At 51.6% G+C, this 16,667-nt stretch overlaps 1 long non-coding RNA gene across 3 annotated transcripts; it reads right to left on the reverse strand.

The window, feature by feature from the left end:
• Positions 1–3,321: 3,321 nt before the first annotated feature.
• On the reverse strand, positions 3,322–12,395 carry LOC131591346 (uncharacterized). 3 transcript variants are annotated; one of them, XR_009280335.1, is made up of 5 exons: positions 11,950–12,395; positions 8,455–8,639; positions 6,589–6,633; positions 5,258–5,375; positions 3,322–3,924 (listed from the first exon to the last, which is right to left on the reverse strand). It is a non-coding gene; the product is annotated as an uncharacterized LOC131591346 (long non-coding RNA). The 3 variants fall into 3 exon arrangements; XR_009280336.1 differs by lacking the exon at positions 11,950–12,395 and having other exon boundaries at positions 8,455–8,498; positions 8,577–9,558; XR_009280334.1 differs by lacking the exon at positions 11,950–12,395 and having other exon boundaries at positions 8,455–9,558.
• Positions 12,396–16,667: the final 4,272 nt, after the last annotated feature.

The following is a 16,667-nucleotide window of genomic DNA, read 5'->3' on the forward strand; positions in this document are numbered from 1 at the left end:
GTTAAAATGGGTGCCTGTATGGATTTCCGGTTCAAAATGGCTGCGCGCATGTCTTTGTTTATATCTGTGGCATCGTGCGTTTTTTTGGCGCCGAAACGCGGCGCCGCCAACCGCGGAAAGAATGGCGCGAAATGCCGCGCTGACGCGCGGCATTTCGCGCCGTTCTTTCCGCGGTTGGCGGCGCCGCGTTTCGGGTTGCTATGGTGCTTTTTTATGGCGACAAAATGGCGGCGCGCATGCGCAGACGTGGTTTCCGGCGGTTCCCATGGCTGCCGTGACGTACTTCCGGCCAAGATGGCGGCGCCCATGCCGGGGGGTTTTGCCGGCGCCGCGCCGCCGCGGGACGGCCTCGCCGCGACCCGAAACGACCCCCCGGCGCGCTGGCGCGCGCCGGGGGGTCGTTTCGGGTCGCTGCGCGGCCGTTCCGCGGCGGCGCGGCGGTTGTACGGTTGGCGGTGTTTCGGATCGATTGCCGTCGTTCGCGGCGGGTTTTTTGGCGTCGGGGGGGTCGGCGGGTTGGGCGGGGGGTGTCGTGCTTGCGTTACTATGCAGTTTTTTCGTGGTTTTGTACGTATTTTATTAAAAATTTTTTTTGCCGTTTTTCAACATGGCGGCTGTGTGACGTCTTCGGAGGCGGTCCTAGGGGGTGGTGCGGCGTGACGGACAGCCGCGGGGCGGGGCCGGGGGCGGTGCGGCGTGACGGACAGCTCCGGGGCGGGGCCGGGGGCGGCGCGGCGTGACGGACAGCTCCGGGGCGGGGCCGGGAGCTGCGTGGCGTGACGGACAGCTCCGGGGGTGGTGTTTCGGGGTTTTGTTGCTGTAATTGGGGTGGTGGTTTTTTGTGCAGCCGTGTTGGGGCAGGGATTAGTCAAAGGGGATGGGTCGTGTACAGGGGGAGTGCTTGGCGTTGGCTGAGTCATTTGTGACTGGGTGTTTGTGGCTGGGGGGTGTATCCGGGGTGGGTGCTTCGGTATGGGGGGTGTAGCGGTGGGGGGAGTGCAGGGGCAGGGTGAGTGCTTGGGGCTGGGGGGTGCAGGGGTGGGGTGAGTGATTGGGGAGTGGGTGCTTTGGGCTGGGTTAAGTGGTGTGTGGGTTTGGCATAGGAGTGGGTGAGGGTGGGCTAGAGGGTGGGTATAGTGTGGGTGTGTATGGGTGGGGACTCCCTAGATGGGGTATATACTATAAAGAAAAAGAATAAAAACTATAAGTCTGGTGCAGCAGTAGAAGGTTTCGTGCTCCCGGGGAGTAAATGGTATCTATTTATAATCAAGATTTATTTTGTTTATTTACTCCCCGGGAGCATGAAAGGTTCTACTGCTGCTTTTTTTAAACTTTAAAGCTAGAAAGCAAAACACAAAGTTAGAGGAGAAAGGAGTTTGAGTTGATCATTTCTTTTCACTCAAACTTTAAGTTGGAGTGAAAAGAAAGGATGAACTCAAACTTGAGAGAAAAGAAAGGTTCTTTTCTCTGTAACTCAGTTACAGGGAAAGGAAATAGAGAACAAAAAGAAATAAAGTCTAAGTCTAAGGCTGAGTTACAGAGAAAAGGGAGAGAGACTTAGAGTGGAAAGAAAGAGAGGGACAGTGCAAAGAAACACAGAGGGAAAGGAAACAAAGTTAGAAGGAAAACAAAGAGAGGGAGAGTAGAACAAAATAAAAACTCTATTTCCTTTCCCTCTGAGTGAGAGAGAAAAGAAACAGAGTTGAAGTAGAAAGAAAAAGAAGAGAGGGATGGGGGAAAAGAAACCAACTCTCTTTCTTTTCCATCTAACTCGGAGGTAGAGAGAAACAAAGCAGAGACAATTCCTGTTCACTGTAACTGAGTTACAGTGGAAAGAAATCAACTCCGTTTGCTTTCTGTCTAACTCGGAGCTAGAGGGAAAGAAAACAAAGTTGGAGGGAAAAGAAAACAGCTCTACTTCTTTTCTGTCTAACTCAGAGGTAGAGAGAAAGGAAACAGAGGCAATTCCTGTTCACTGTAACTGAGTTACAGTGGAAAGGAATCGACTCCGTTTGCTGTCTGTCTAACTCGGAGCGAGAGGGAAAAGAAACAGAGGAAGGGTGGAGACAAACCGACTCTATTTCTTTTCTGTCTAACTCAGAGGTGGAGAGAAAGGAAACAGAGACGATGCCTGGTCCCCGTAACTCAGAGTTACAGGGGAAAGGAATCGACTCCATTTGCTGTCTGTCCAACTCGGACCTAGAGGGAAAAGAAACAGAGTTGGAGAGAAAAGAGACAGAGGGAGAGTGGAGAGAAACCGACTCTATTTCTTTTCTGTCTAACTCAGAGGTAGAGAGAAAGGAAACAGAGACGATTCCTGTTCACTGGAACTGAGTTACAGTGGAAAGGAATCGACTCCATTTGCTGTCTGTCTAACTCGGAGCTAGAAGGAAAGGAAACAGAGTTGGAGGGAAAATAAAGGGTTGGAGTCAGAGAGCAAAGAAACAGAAAAATAGAGGAAGTGACAGACAGAAATAAGGTTAGAAAGAGACAGAAAAGCAAGAAATAGAATGAAAATAATGACTACACCACACCAAAGACACAGGGGTTGGGGAGGAGGGGGTGGGGGGGATCATCTTTATTAGGGGTGAGGCAACTTTATTGAATGAATTTATTTACAGTACAGAAAAACACATAGAAACTGGATACAAATGCATTACAATACAATACAATTGCTGTACACGCTGAAAAACTCCTAATTCACATACAGAACAATACAGAGAAACACAGCAGCAAATACAGAACAATACAAGCCAAATACATATTAACATAATATAACCATTTCTGAAAAGGACAATACATGCTGTTTCATTATTACTGCTCCCCCAAACCACAAGGAGCACGCAGAAAACACAATACTCATTCACCACAGAAGCCGGCTTCTGCTCACACACACACTCACCTTCGCTCTCCTCTCGACCGCCCCGTTATAACCCTGCCGTCGGCGGTCCTCGGGAACGTGGTTCCCGGGAGCCTCAAAATCGGCCTGCCTGACGAAAACCCCGGTCCGGGGCCGGTCCGTGCCCAAACTTAGGCGATGACTGTCGCCTCGCAGACCGGCCGGGACCGAGGAAAAAAAACCCCAGCTGGGAGGGAAAAAAAAAAAACCCCCCCAGCTGGGGATTTTTTATTCTAAATTTAAAAGTGAATTTAAAGTCCTGAAAAGCAATACACACAAGGTTAGAACCCCACAACACACACCCCTCCTACCCCACGGGAACTCGGTTCCCGGGGGCCTCGAAAATCAGCCTGCCTGACGAAAACCCCGGTCCAGGGCCGGTCCGTGCCCAAACTTAGGCGATGACTGTCACCTCACAGACCGGCCGGGACCGAGGAAAAAAAACCCCAGCTGGGAGGGAAAAAAAAAAAACCCCCCCAGCTGGGGATTTTTTATTCTAAATTTAAAAGTGAATTTAAAGTCCTGAAAAGCAATACACACAAGGTTAGAACCGCACAACACACACCCCTCCTACCCCACGGGAACTCGGTTCCCGGGGGCCTCGAAATCACCCTGCCTGACGAAAACCCCGGTCCGGGGCCGGTCCGTGCCCAAACTTAGGCGATGACTGTCGCCTCGCAGACCGGCCGGGACCGAGGAAAAAAAACCCCAGCTGGGAGGGAAAAAAAAAAAACCCCCCCAGCTGGGGATTTTTTATTCTAAATTTAAAAGTAAATTTAAAGTCCTGAAAAGCAAAAGCAATACACACAAGGTTAGAACTGCACAACACGCACACACACAAGCACACCCAGACCCACCGACTCTCACAGACAGACACGCTCTGACACACAGCGGGAGACTCTAACTCACACAGTGACCGCAACCCTTATTTGAAACACTGTGCTGAACAAAATGCCCCGAGACATCTTCTCGCTGCTGCTTCTCAACATCAAATGGTAGATCCTCAGAAAATAGGCATCAGAGACCTGCAAGACAACACAAGGTGGTCAGTGAGGGATTGTATGGTAGCTATGACTCAGCCCCCCTCTAGGCCCACACATTTTGTACACAAAAACCTCATAGAAAACAGGACCTATAACCTTTTATACCTGTTCTACCTAACTCTAACTATGTGCCAGGGCAGGGCAGCTCCAAGCCAAGGCACTTTACAGAGGCGAGCACAGCACAAGGCACTTTTTACAGAGGCGAGCACAGCACAAGGCACTTTTTACAGAGGCGAGCACAGCACAAGGCACTTTTTACAGAGGCGAGCACAGCACAAGGCACTTTTTACAGAGGCGAGCACAGCACAAGGCACTTTTTACAGAGGTGAGCACAGCACAAGGCACTTTTTACAGAGGCGAGCACAGCACAAGGCACTTTTTACAGAGGCGAGCACAGCACAAGGCACTTTTTACAGAGGCGAGCACAGCACAAGGCACTTTTTACAGAGGCGAGCACAGCACAAGGCACTTTTTACAGAGGCGAGCACAGCACAAGGCACTTTTTACAGAGGCGAGCACAGCACAAGGCACTTTTTACAGAGGCGAGCACAGCACAAGGCACTTTTTACAGAGGCGAGCACAGCACAAGGCACTTTTTACAGAGGCGAGCACAGCACAAGGCACTTTTTACAGAGGCGAGCACAGCACAAGGCACTTTTTACAGAGGCGAGCACAGCACAAGGCACTTTTTACAGAGGCGAGCACAGCACAAGGCACTTTTTACAGAGGCGAGCACAGCACAAGGCACTTTTTACAGAGGCGAGCACAGCACAAGGCACTTTTTACAGAGGCGAGCACAGCACAAGGCACTTTTTACAGAGGCGAGCACAGCACAAGGCACTTTTTACAGAGGCGAGCACAGCACAAGGCACTTTTTACAGAGGCGAGCACAGCACAAGGCACTTTTTACAGAGGCGAGCACAGCACAAGGCACTTTACAGAGGCGAGCACAGCACAAGGCACTTTACAGAGGCGAGCGCAGCACAAGGCACTTTACAGAGGCGAGCGCAGGCGATGTCTGCCGGGTGAACGTGGCGATAGCCGCAGGGACGCGAAGGCCGGTTCCTCGGACGAAAAAATCCACGACGACGTCGAGAGGCTGAGACGGCCGACGACGTGAAACGCGAGAGCGTGAGAGGATGGATTGGAACTGCCCTGCCCGGCAAAAGCTCTGGGGAGCTCGAAAAGAAACCCTCTCCCCTGGCTTCAGAGGGGCCCACCCCACTACAGCCCTGTCCTGTACCTTAACTTTAAATTGGCTCCACTGATTATAAATGCTTTTCCCCTGATCCCAACTTCCACCTGTGACGCTTACCTTTTGTAACGTAATAGGACAAGACCCATCCTCGATAGGATGCGTACGTCGAGACGTCCCCCGCGCCGGCTTCGGTGCGGCCGATCGCAAACTTCGGCTCTGCCTCTCTGCACGGAACCTCGGACAAAACAGAAAATATGACTGGCACCATCCGCAAGGTGGAATTCCTGATGCGGTTCCTTTATTCCATCTTGGACTACGAAAGCTTGTCAGCCAACCAGGGACTTAAACAGAAGAAAAACCACTCAGTCCCACCTCTCGTACTCAAAGATCCCCTGTAAAGTTCTGAAGACAGAGCCCTCAAACGAGTGTGGGGTGCTTTGCATCTAGGCGTGTGCAGTTTTTAAAAAATTCGAATCGCCTCCCTTGCTTTCTAGACACTGCTCACCGGCGTGGCAGGCTAGGGGCGGCTGAGGCGAAACGTCTTTCCCCCGATACCGAGTGCACGACAAATCTGCAACCCCTTCTGTCTCTCAGAATCCTGTCCGTGACACTGATTCGTGTCGGGATCCACGAGGTGGGATTTGTGATGTGGTTCTTTCATTCTATCTGAGAGAACTAAACATTATCAGCAAACAAGTACTTTAAACAGAAAAATCAGTCAGTCCAAACTCTTGTACTCAAATATCCCTTGTAAAATTCTGAAGACAGAGCCCTCAAATGAGTGTGGGGTGCTTTGCATCTAGGCATGTGCAGTTTTTAAAAAATTCGAATCACCTCCCTTGCTTTCTAGACACTGCTCACCGGCGTGGCAGGCTAGGGGCGGCTGAGGCGAAACGTCTTTCCCCCGATACTGAGTGCACGACAAATCTGCAACCCCTTCTGTCTCTCAGAATCCTGTCTGTGACACCGATTCGTGTCAGGATCCACAAGGTGGGATTTGTGATGTGGTTCTTTCATTCTATCTGAGAGAACTAAACATTATCAGCAAACAAGTACTTTAAACAGAAAAATCAGTCAGTCCAAACTCTTGTACTCAAATATCCCTTGTAAAATTCTGAAGACAGAGCCCTCAAATGAGTGTGGGGTGCTTTGCATCTAGGCGTGTGCAGTTTTTAAAAAATTCGAATCGCCTCCCTTGCTTTCTAGACACTGCTCACCGGCGTGGCAGGCTAGGGGCGGCTGAGGCGAAACGTCTTTCCCCCGATACTGAGTGCATGACAAATCTGCAACCCCTTCTGTCTCTCAGAATCCTGTCCGTGACACCGATTCGTGTCAGGATCCACAAGGTGGGATTCGTGATATGGTTCTTTCGTTCTATCTTAGAGAACTAAACATTATCAGCAAACCAGGGACTTAAACACCAAAACACACTTAGAGCTTGCACCCACCTGTCCTCTGGCATCCTGGGCTGGGATATCTTGCAAGTAGACCACCTAACATAAAAAAACAAGGGATTAAAGTTATAGCAGAAACTGAGACCCCAGCAAGAACAACTGCTTCTCTCCACCAACCGAGGCTCACCTTCACAATGCTTCACCTTCACTGCTGCTATCCGGCTTTACTTCCTGAAAAAAAATACAAAGACCACAGCTGTAACACAGTGACTGACTCCAGCCCCGCTGCAAAAGAAGAACCGTGACCGACCTTCTCGGGGGAGCCCCTCATCTGGGACGGGGCGCTCTGCCGGGAGGTCGATCCATCCGCATCTGAAAGAAAGTTAGGAAAAAGGTCAAAGTGCTGCAGGGTAACTTCACAGCTCCAGACACCTTCTGCCAACATAAGAATACTACCTAGACTCCAACTACAGCCCGTATTACGAGTCTCCAATTACAAGTGCCCGGGACTTGTCCTTGAACACCTGCAACCGGGCCAGGCGGCAGGGCAGAGCAGTTCCAGACCGAATACCCCCAGACACCCGTGACACGTGAGACGAGGGGACACGACAGGGAGAGAAAACTCTCTGAGACGAGCAAGTCCTCACGAGGACCAAGAGAATGCTGAACGAGATGACCGATGAGGGGCCCTAAGGCGAGCCCGCCGGGCTCGGATGACCCCGGAGGAAAAAGATGCTAACGGAACGACTTATTCCGAGAACCGCGGAGACGGATGCCTGAGAATCCTGTGGCTGGAAGCCTCTGCCTGCCTTTGAATCGGCACAAGTCCTTATCCACTATAAAGAAAGATGACTGCACACAGCTGTCAACACAGCTGAGAACAAGACCTAAGAAGACATCCGATCGGATGCTTCTGAAGAGAGATGCGATTCCAACGCCTGTCCGAGCTCCCGAATCAAAACTTCGCCGGCGTCGGCCCCGGGCCGAGGAACGCAAAGATGGGAGATGACCGGAAGGACCCCGGGGTTTCTCAAAAGCCCCTGGGAGGACTAAGGCAAGAGACATGTTACACGAGATGCGCGGAAGACACGGAAGGCACGAGAGACATGTGGCGACACACCCTGGGACTGCTCTGCCCTGCCCGCCTCAGCGCTGCGAGCCAAAGTGAGGCTTTCCCTCGACGGGGCCTATGGGGTCATTTCTAGAGCCTCCCCATCCCCAAAGCTCACTCAAAAACCCAAACCCATCTGAGTCCCGACCCGCCGCCCTGCTTTGATCCCCTCTGCGGGCTCTGCTTATCTCTCAGATGGCTGAAGACGTGAGTCACGGCGAGAGGCCGGTCAGGGGCCAAACGAAGCCACCTCGCCGTCTGGGAAGTTCTTCTCTCGCCGGGCTGTTGTCTCAGACAAGTATCATCACCTATGATAAAGAAAACCAAATATAAGTGCAGAATCTTAGTGGCATATTCACCAAAACCCAACTATGCTCCTACTCACCGTCTCTTAGGAACGCCCGGGTCCTCGGGCCGCACGCTTCGGCCACGCTCCGAGGCGGACGCCGTCGTCGCGGGGCACGCCTAGAATAAACAGAGAGGAGGCGATGTAGCGTCGCTAAAAGTTGAGCGCGCCGTCGCCGCTCCTCCCGACGCCCCCGACTCGCCGCGACTCCTCGGCCGTGGCTAAAGGCTACCCGGACCGCACCTTCAGGTGGACGAGGTCGAGGCTTCGTCACGGACTCCGGTAACATTTGCTGGGGCTCACCGGAGAAGCAAACCGGGTCTCTTGGCAGGTCAGTGAGGGGGCCTCAGCACAACATCAGGAGGCAGCCTAAAACACACAAACAAGCAGGAATGCTGGAAGTTGCACCAGAAACTGAGACCCCAGCAAGAACAACTGCTTCTCTTCACCAACCGAGGCTCACCTTCTACCTGCTTCGCCTTCGCTGCTGCTATCCGGCTTTACTTCCTAAAAATAAAGACAAAGAGCAGAGCTGTAACACAGTGACCGGTTCCAGCCCCGCTGCAAAGAAAAACCGTGACCGACCTTCTCAGGGGGATCCCCTCATCTGGGACGGGGCGCTCTGCCGGGAGGTCGATCCATCCGCATCTGAAAGAAAGTTAGGAAAAAAGTCAAAGTGCTGCAGGGTAACTTCACAGCTCCAGACACCTTCTGCCAACATAAGAATACTACCTAGACTCCAACTACAGCCCGTATTACGAATCTCCACTACAAGTGCCCAGGACTTGTCCTTGAACACCTGCAACGGGGCCGGGCGGCAGGGCAGAGCAGTTCCGGACCGAATACCCCCAGACACCCGTGACACGTGAGACGAGGGGACACGACAGGGAGAGAAAACTCTCTGAGACGAGAAAGTCCTCACAAGGACCGAGAGAATGCTGAACGAGATGACCGAGGGGGGACCGAAGGCGAGCCCGCCGGGCTCGGATGACCCCGGAGGAAAAAGATGCTAACGGAACGACTTATTCCGAGAACCGCGGAGACGAATGCCTGAGAATCCTGTGGCTGGAAGCCTCTGCCTGCCTTTGAATCGGCACAAGTCCTTATCCACTGTAAAGAAAGATGACTGCACACAGCTGTCAACACAGCTGAGAACAAGACCTAAAAAGACATCCGATCGGATGCTTCTGAATAGAGATGCGATTCTGACGCCTGTCTGACCTCCCGAATCGAAACTTCGCCGGCGTCGGCCCCGGGCCGAGGAACGAAAGATGGGAGATGACCGGAAGGACCTGGGGTTTCTCATAAGCTCCTGGGAGGACTAAGGCAAGAGACATATTACACGAGATGAACGGAAGACACAGAAAGCACGACAGACAAGTGACAACACACCTTGGGACTGCTCTGCCCTGCCCGCCTCAGCATTGTTAGCCAAAGTGAGCCTTTCCCTCACGGTGGCCCCAGAGGCCAGTTCTCAAACCTCCCCCTTCCCATAGCTGACTCAAAACCCTAACCGGTGTGAATCCTAACCCACTACCCTGCTTCGATCCCCTCTGTGACCACAGCCCTCGACTTATCTCTCCGAAGCGAATCCATCGGAGAGACTGATCTGCTGCTAAGGAAAGCTGCCGCAGCGGTTCCCTTTTGTGTCACGATGAATCTGCTGAGAGAATCTGAAGTATCGCACTTGACGTGACCTAGAACTTCAGGAAACTGCAATCCTCCTAAAAAAAAACCCAAACAGAAGAATCATTATAAAAGCATCTTATCACCCCTGAACTCCCAACCCAAAATCATGAACTTAAATACTCCCTGTGTTCAATAATGTTTTCTTCAAGGTGTTTTCAAAACCTCTGCTGCTTCAAATGCCCAAAAGATACCTGCTAAAAGCAGGCTGGAGTAAATTGAAAGAGCCTCTTCGCTGAAATGAGAGACAAGCTCTTTAGCCCACCTGATTCCCTTGGAGGGAATAATGCCCCTTAGCACAGCCTGGGGTTAATATACCCCTAATTGAGCCCGCCTCTTTTTCCCACGATGCCTGGGAAAAGGGAGGCGGCAAATCCCACCGGGTATAAAAGCCCTCAGAGGGACCGTAGCTGTTTGGCTCCTCTGAGTTAAAATTGAGGTAAGGAGCTCTGCGTAGGAGAAAACTCTTTGGGAAAAGACAGTGTTTTCTTTTTTTACTGCAATTACTCACAGCAATGGAGCAAAGGAAAAAAAAAAAGGTAAGAAGCAAAACTTTGTGTTTCAGCAGTGTTGCCAGCTAAGTTGGATAATTTATGGACTTGCATAATTATGTATTAGTGATTACTAAGTAGCACTCCCCCTGTGATTAATTAGGGTGGAGAAGAATAGTATAGATATGAATGGTGTCTCATAGGGACCTCTAATTAGGGCTCTCTACATTATAAATGAAAATAAGAAAAAGAATAGACTCCCAGTTGGCATTACCGTTACGTACCTGCTGGACTCGCTCCTGTTGGAAATATTTGGTGCCGGGGCATGGGTAGAGGTACCCTGAAATGCAGCTTTAAACCCTTGAAATGCTGTGTCCTAGTTTAGGGCAAATTAGGGAGGAAAACTCCAAATGGGGGTTTCCCCAGGGAAATGACCGCTCCCTACCAACTGGTCCAGGAAAGGAAAAAAAAAATTCCTTGGAAAGAAGTGGAAAAAGCTGTTTATTTAACAGAAATTGAATAATATGAAATAATAAAACCTCTCACTGTTCAATGGGATGGCAAGTCTAGGAAGAAAAGTCCTTTTCACATGGTGTAGCTCGCCTCGCTCGGGTTCTTATCGGTCCTTCCGGCGCTGAAAAGTGCCGAGGCCCGGGCCCCGGTGGGCCAAAGGCGTGAGCTCCCGGGGTTTGGCCGGGTGTTCGGTCCAGAGCAGGTTTGCACAGATCCAAGGAAACAAAAAAAGGAAAAAAAAACAAAGGTCCAGGGAACTCCTCTGCCTCAGCTAGCTAAAACCAACTAAAAGCCAGAGAGAAGCTCTGTCCCGCTGTCTGTCCGTGCTGCAGACACCACGGTCCAGGAGCGGGATGTGTGGGAGTGATGTTTGTTCCTTAATGCAAATGGCGTGCCTCTTCTTCCCCCCGCTCTCGCTTTCTGAGCCAGTCTTAAAGGTGCAGAACTTAATATTTAACATAAACCAGACGATTGGGGATACCGGTATCATAAAGTCACCCCAGGACATGCTGGAAAAGGCAACGCTAACAATGAGCAAATGGGGCAGCTACCTCCACTTAAACAGATACAGTGGTAAATAAATGGCTTCTCCCCTTTAATTTAAACCCGTCAAATATTGGGAAAAAGAGTGGTTTTCCTCACTTTAAATCTCTCTGGTGATTGAAAAGGGGGCATTTTTCGGTTAATTCAGATCCATAAAAAAGCATCATCCCTGCTTTCCCTTTCCACTTAAAGTGGAAAAAAATAGAAAATGGGCGTTCTCTATCAATTAATATCTCTAACAGCACAGAAAAGGCAGCGTTACCTCCAATTGAGACTATCAAAATTGCAGGGGAAGTGGATTTCTCTTCAATTCAAACACAGGCGATTGGGGAAAAGGAAGCTTTTTCCCTCAGCTTAAACGCCTTTTTTCCTGATAACCCATCCCTTCTTTGGGGCTGTGGAGATGGAGTGGCGAGGTAGAAGAGGAAAGCTGAAAACTGCCGCCCCCCCCCCCCCCCCCGCCGGGAATGTGCGTGCTGCCCCGCCCGCTCGGGTGACCCTGCTCGGCAGGATGGGCTTTTCTCTCGGCTTTATCTTAAAGTGACGCTCCCCGCCCGGGTGAAACCGCCTGATCCCCCGGTCCCTGCTGGGTGCCGTGACCCTCGTTCCTGGAGGAACTCCCGGGATGCCCCCGCTGGCCCCTCCGGCGGCTCCCTGCGCGAGCCTTGCCCGGGTAACCCTCTCAAAACTGCCTCTGCAAGGAGCTGCTCCCTTCTCGTCCTCACCGATCACGCCTGAGGCTGCTGCACCTTGGAGTGGGGGGGGGTTGGGGGTGAGGCGTAGAAACATCCTGCCGATCGTTCCCTCCCTTACGTGTCCCGCGGTCCGTCCCCGAAACGCCGGGGTGCTGGGCTTTCATTTCTGCGATAGAGAACCGGTCTCCTCCTCCGGGTGCCGTGGCCGAAATTGGGATTCTGCCGCATAAATCCCCTGCGTGCTGGGTTTGTGATTACGGAGGAAATTCCTCACGGGGTCCTAGGCGATTACCGGTTACTGACTTCCGCTTCCCTTGAGCGGTCGGGGGTTTGCCCGGCTCGTTTAGGGCTAATCCTGGCCGAACCTGAGCGCCCCCGTCGCTGCTCTGCCCTGAATTTCAGTGAAATATCGATATAGTTTATAAATGCTCCCTTTGCTCGCCGCTCGGTGTTTCCCCGCGCAGCCGCGGGGACCGGGCTGGCTCTCTGCTTCGATCCCGGCCCCGGCGGTCCCGCCCGGAGGCTGCGGGTCACGGACGCGAGCTGAGGACAGCTACAAAAGTGGGGTTTTAAAGAAAAATTTCTATTACGCCCGGCTAAATGATCAAAATAACTACGTGTATTGATGATCACCAGGGAAAGCTTTTCAGGGAAGAAAATAGTCGTTTTGGTAGCGCAGATCCCGTTTTGACAATAATTGCGTTCATTTGGGTTTGGGAATCCTGCCGGTGTAAGACATCTGAGAACTGGTATTTTGCAATTTGATATTTTGAAATTGGGTGCTTTTCATATTTTGGAACTCACTAGTTTACTATTTTGAAACGGAATCATTTTGGAATTTTAGAACCCCGTATTCTGGTATTTTGCAATTGGATTCCTTTGGAAATTTTCAACTCGGTGATTTGAAACTGCGTGACGCTGGTATTTTTGGACTTGTTCTGGTGTTTTAGAAGTGGGCATTTCGCTCCTCTTCCGCGGTTTGACAGGCTGGCACGGGGGGGGGAGACGCGGGGAGCGCGGGGACGGCGGCAGGAGCCTCGGCGATAAAAGCAGTGATTGCGCATGCGTGGATGGCGTCAGCGCCGCAGGGCAGCATGGGGGAGTGGTGTACGGCAGCGGGAGTTTCGGATCGGCCCGGGCCGCACCGCTCAGATCGGTGTCACTGGACAGCGGCGGCGGGGCCGGCGGCTCCACAGGTGCCGGGAAAGCGGAGCCTGTGGGGCGGCAAGGCGGCGCGGGCGGCACGGAGGGGGTGTAGGGGAGCTGAGCTGCGGGAACGGCGATGCCGAGGGTGGGCGGGGTGGCGGAGCCGGGAACCACGGTGTCGGCGGGGGAAGGCGGGGCCGCGGGGACGGCGGCGGCGGGGCCCATAACCGCGGGGACGGCGGAACGGGGCGGGACCGCAACATCGGGGGTAGCTGGGACGGCAGGAGGGAGGCAAAAGCGGGCGGGCGGTGGGACGGGGAAGGCGAGGGGAGGGGTGGGAACGGAGCGTGCCGGAACTGGGGTAGGGGGAACGGGGGCAGCGTGGTCGGGGGCGCGCCGGTCTCTGTGGGCAGGAAAGGAGGAGGGCCGGCGGGGACAGAGGATGCGGGGGCCGCGTGGTCGGGGGGAGGGGTAGGAGATGCGGGGGTACGGGGGGCTCATCACGCGTTGTGTATTGGCAGCACGCATTTCTACGAGTGCTCTGCAGGCTGGGAGGAGCTTAGCGGCCGCCACAGTTCGGCGAGAGATGTTATTAAAAAGCTTATTACCAACTGTGTCCCAAAAATCTCTAGTAAAAAATTCTGAGTGCTTTGCGTTTGGGAAATTAACTAGAGTCCAGGTTAGGAGGGTTTTTAGTTCTCGTTTAGGCAATTTACTTTGGCTGGCTTTTAGTGAGAATTTTAGTTGCTTATACAGCTTTTTTTCTGGGGTTGAATAGTTTTGACCCGTGATAGACTGGTTTGTGACTCACCTCTTATTTTAATGATGTCGGCTCGTCTCTCAGAGCTCGGGTGATGGGTGCTGGCCGGGCACCTCACGTCCGTTCTCGGGTGTCACTTAGTAATACTCGCACATAACCACGCTGCAGAGTCGTCTAAAAACTACAGTGTGTACGCTGCAGCGGAAAAACTTTTAGAGAGTTCGGGCGGGGTGTAGATGCTGTGACAGCGTCTGCCCCTCGCTCAACCACGTAGAGGCTTTGCCCACCTAGCCCAGGTGAGACGTCGCCTCGCAACGCCCCCCTGAGCTCGGGGGCTCCACGGAAACCAGGGGTTCAGACGCTGCTTGGCAACCTTCACCCCGAAGAAACCACGCAGGGGATGTCCCATGTAGCACAGAAGAGGCGTGGCTTTGCCACCCTTCTCAGTGCCGCGGGGCCCTGCGGAAACCAGGGGTGCGGACGCCGTTCGGAACGTGCGCCCCGAAAAAGCCACGCTATACCTCTAGATACCTCTAGAGCTCCGGAGCCGACGCTGCTGAGCGACGGCCGGCCAGTGCCCGAGGGTGCCGCAGAACAGTGGAAAGAGAGTTACGGTGTTATGGTGATCAGCCGCATAAACTGCACTCTAGACGGCCTTAAAGGGTGAAAAAAAACTGTCTTCGTAGTTGCCAGTGATGATGGAGCAGTGTCTCACCGATGGAGGAGTCGTGGGATGGCTCGTAAACGTGCGGGCGCCAGGTATTGGTGTGTAAAAACGCTCACTCGCGGTGAGAGACTTCTCCGGGGTCAAGCTGTTCAAGTATAAGCAATTTATTATAAGGGTAAAAAGAGGGGAAGATCCGTGTCCACCACCGGCCTCGGCGTCCGCGTGGTCCGGGGAAGGGGAGAGAGAACGGGTAAGAGCAGGGGAGGAGAGGTTGGGAAAGGGGAGGGAGGGAATAAGAGAGCAATAGAGGGAAAGAGGGAAAAACCAGAGGTAGAGAGCAGGGAAGACTAGTGGGGTAGGAGCAGGGAGAGGGGGCTGAGAGTTAAGAGTGGGGGAGAGGGCTAGACGGGAAGGAGGTGAGGGAGCGGGGTTCAGAGGTAAGAGCGGGGGAGAGGGGAGCTGAGAGAGGGGTAAGAGTTGAGAGCGAAGTTCTTGTTACAATCCAATATATCTTTTTCTATCGTGAATATTCTAATTCTTAGTAACCGATCACCATGAGACACGGCCACTAAAGAGTTTACATACAGCCTATGCGCTTCCCTATATTAACATACAGTGCTGCGCTTTAGACTCTACAAAGCTTTACAAGTTCTTTCCTTGCTTCTTTACCTTTGGACTTCTCGATCAGCAGAAGGACATTGTTTTGTCAGCAGGGATTCTCGTTCAACTGGCTAGGCTATTGTTCTTTGGTTAACCGGCACTCGGTATCCTAGGACTCAGAGCAGGCTTTCATTTCTACTTTGATTCTAGCCTTCATATTTTCAGAACCTTCTGACAAACAATCACATTCATAAGGTTTCCCTGTTTCACCCTCCCCAACAGAGTTGCTTCCCTCAGTTTCAACTACTTTCGTCCTCATCATCCCCATTTTTTCTAGGGACGCTTTGGAGGGACTAGGAAGATGAAATCAAAAGGAAAAAAGGAGAAAGATCCCCCCTGCAAATCCAGTTCCCCCCTGCAAATCCATGCGCCGGTTCATCTGCTCGGCTGCTGCTGCTTGACAGAGGTTTGTCCGATACCCGGTGCTGTTGCCCCTGGGTGAGAGGGTAGGGGCGGAAAGGGCTCGCCGCTAGTTCCCTGAACGCCTCGTTGTCTGCACCTGACGTGCTGGGCCAGGCCTTGACTTTACCTGGATAGAGAATTGACAAAGCCAGAAGTTTTCTGGATCAAAACAATACTCGGGTCAATTTGACTTGGCAATTAGTGAATTAATATAGCAGCTGGATTTTTACCGTGGGCTTGGAAAATTGTTATCCGGACATGATTTTCCAATCTTCCGTTGATTTATCAGCAGTGGCAGACTCTGGGATGAGAGTATATATTTAGTACATTCAGTAATTCATATTACATATTATATAGATAAGTTTAATATCGCATAATATTAATTATGCACTGTCTTAAACAGTTTTTGATTGCTGTAAAAGTATTATTTCCTATATGTATTGTGTTTTACTTTGATGGTTTTTCACTGTCAGAACAAGACAGTGGATATTTGACCTTTGTTTACAAGAGAGGGGGAGGAAACAGGCTGCAGTTCAGAAGCGTGGAAACACCATGTATGTATTTTAGATTTTGGAAAAAACGCCAAGATTGTATATCTATTGCGAATAATTCTTGAACGGTCCTTTTTAAACGAGTCTTTCACAAAGCCAGTTCCATCAATTATCAGGTATTCTTCTAACAGTACTCAAGCAAAGTTGAGAGAGAATTCTTTGGTTCCTGTCAAAGGTTCAGAAGCGAGAAGATTAAAAATTAATTTCAATTAGTAATTTGGAGTAAAGTGTATCTTTGTGTATTCACAGGTTCAAAGCAGAAGTAACTTCCTAGCGAAGAACCATGGAAACTCATCAGCTGCAGAGACGAGCAGACGGCCCAAAGAGCAGAAGAGCGAGCACGCCGATGTGAACCGTATCGAGACCGCAGTTGACGGCTGAACGCTTTTGATCCCGCGCGCGAGAGCGATGAACTTTGGGTTTCGTGTGAAAGAGGAGGAAAATCGATATTGTAAGGCCTCATTTGTTAAAGCGTGGTGTGAACTGTGTCAAGATTCAGAATCCTGCATGAGAGATAAAGTCCTTGAAGATGAAGGTGAATCAGGTATCACCCTTGAGCTGT

The sequence above is a fragment of the Poecile atricapillus genome, chromosome 39, assembly GCF_030490865.1.
Source record: "Poecile atricapillus isolate bPoeAtr1 chromosome 39, bPoeAtr1.hap1, whole genome shotgun sequence".
Classification (NCBI taxonomy): domain Eukaryota; kingdom Metazoa; phylum Chordata; class Aves; order Passeriformes; family Paridae; genus Poecile; species Poecile atricapillus.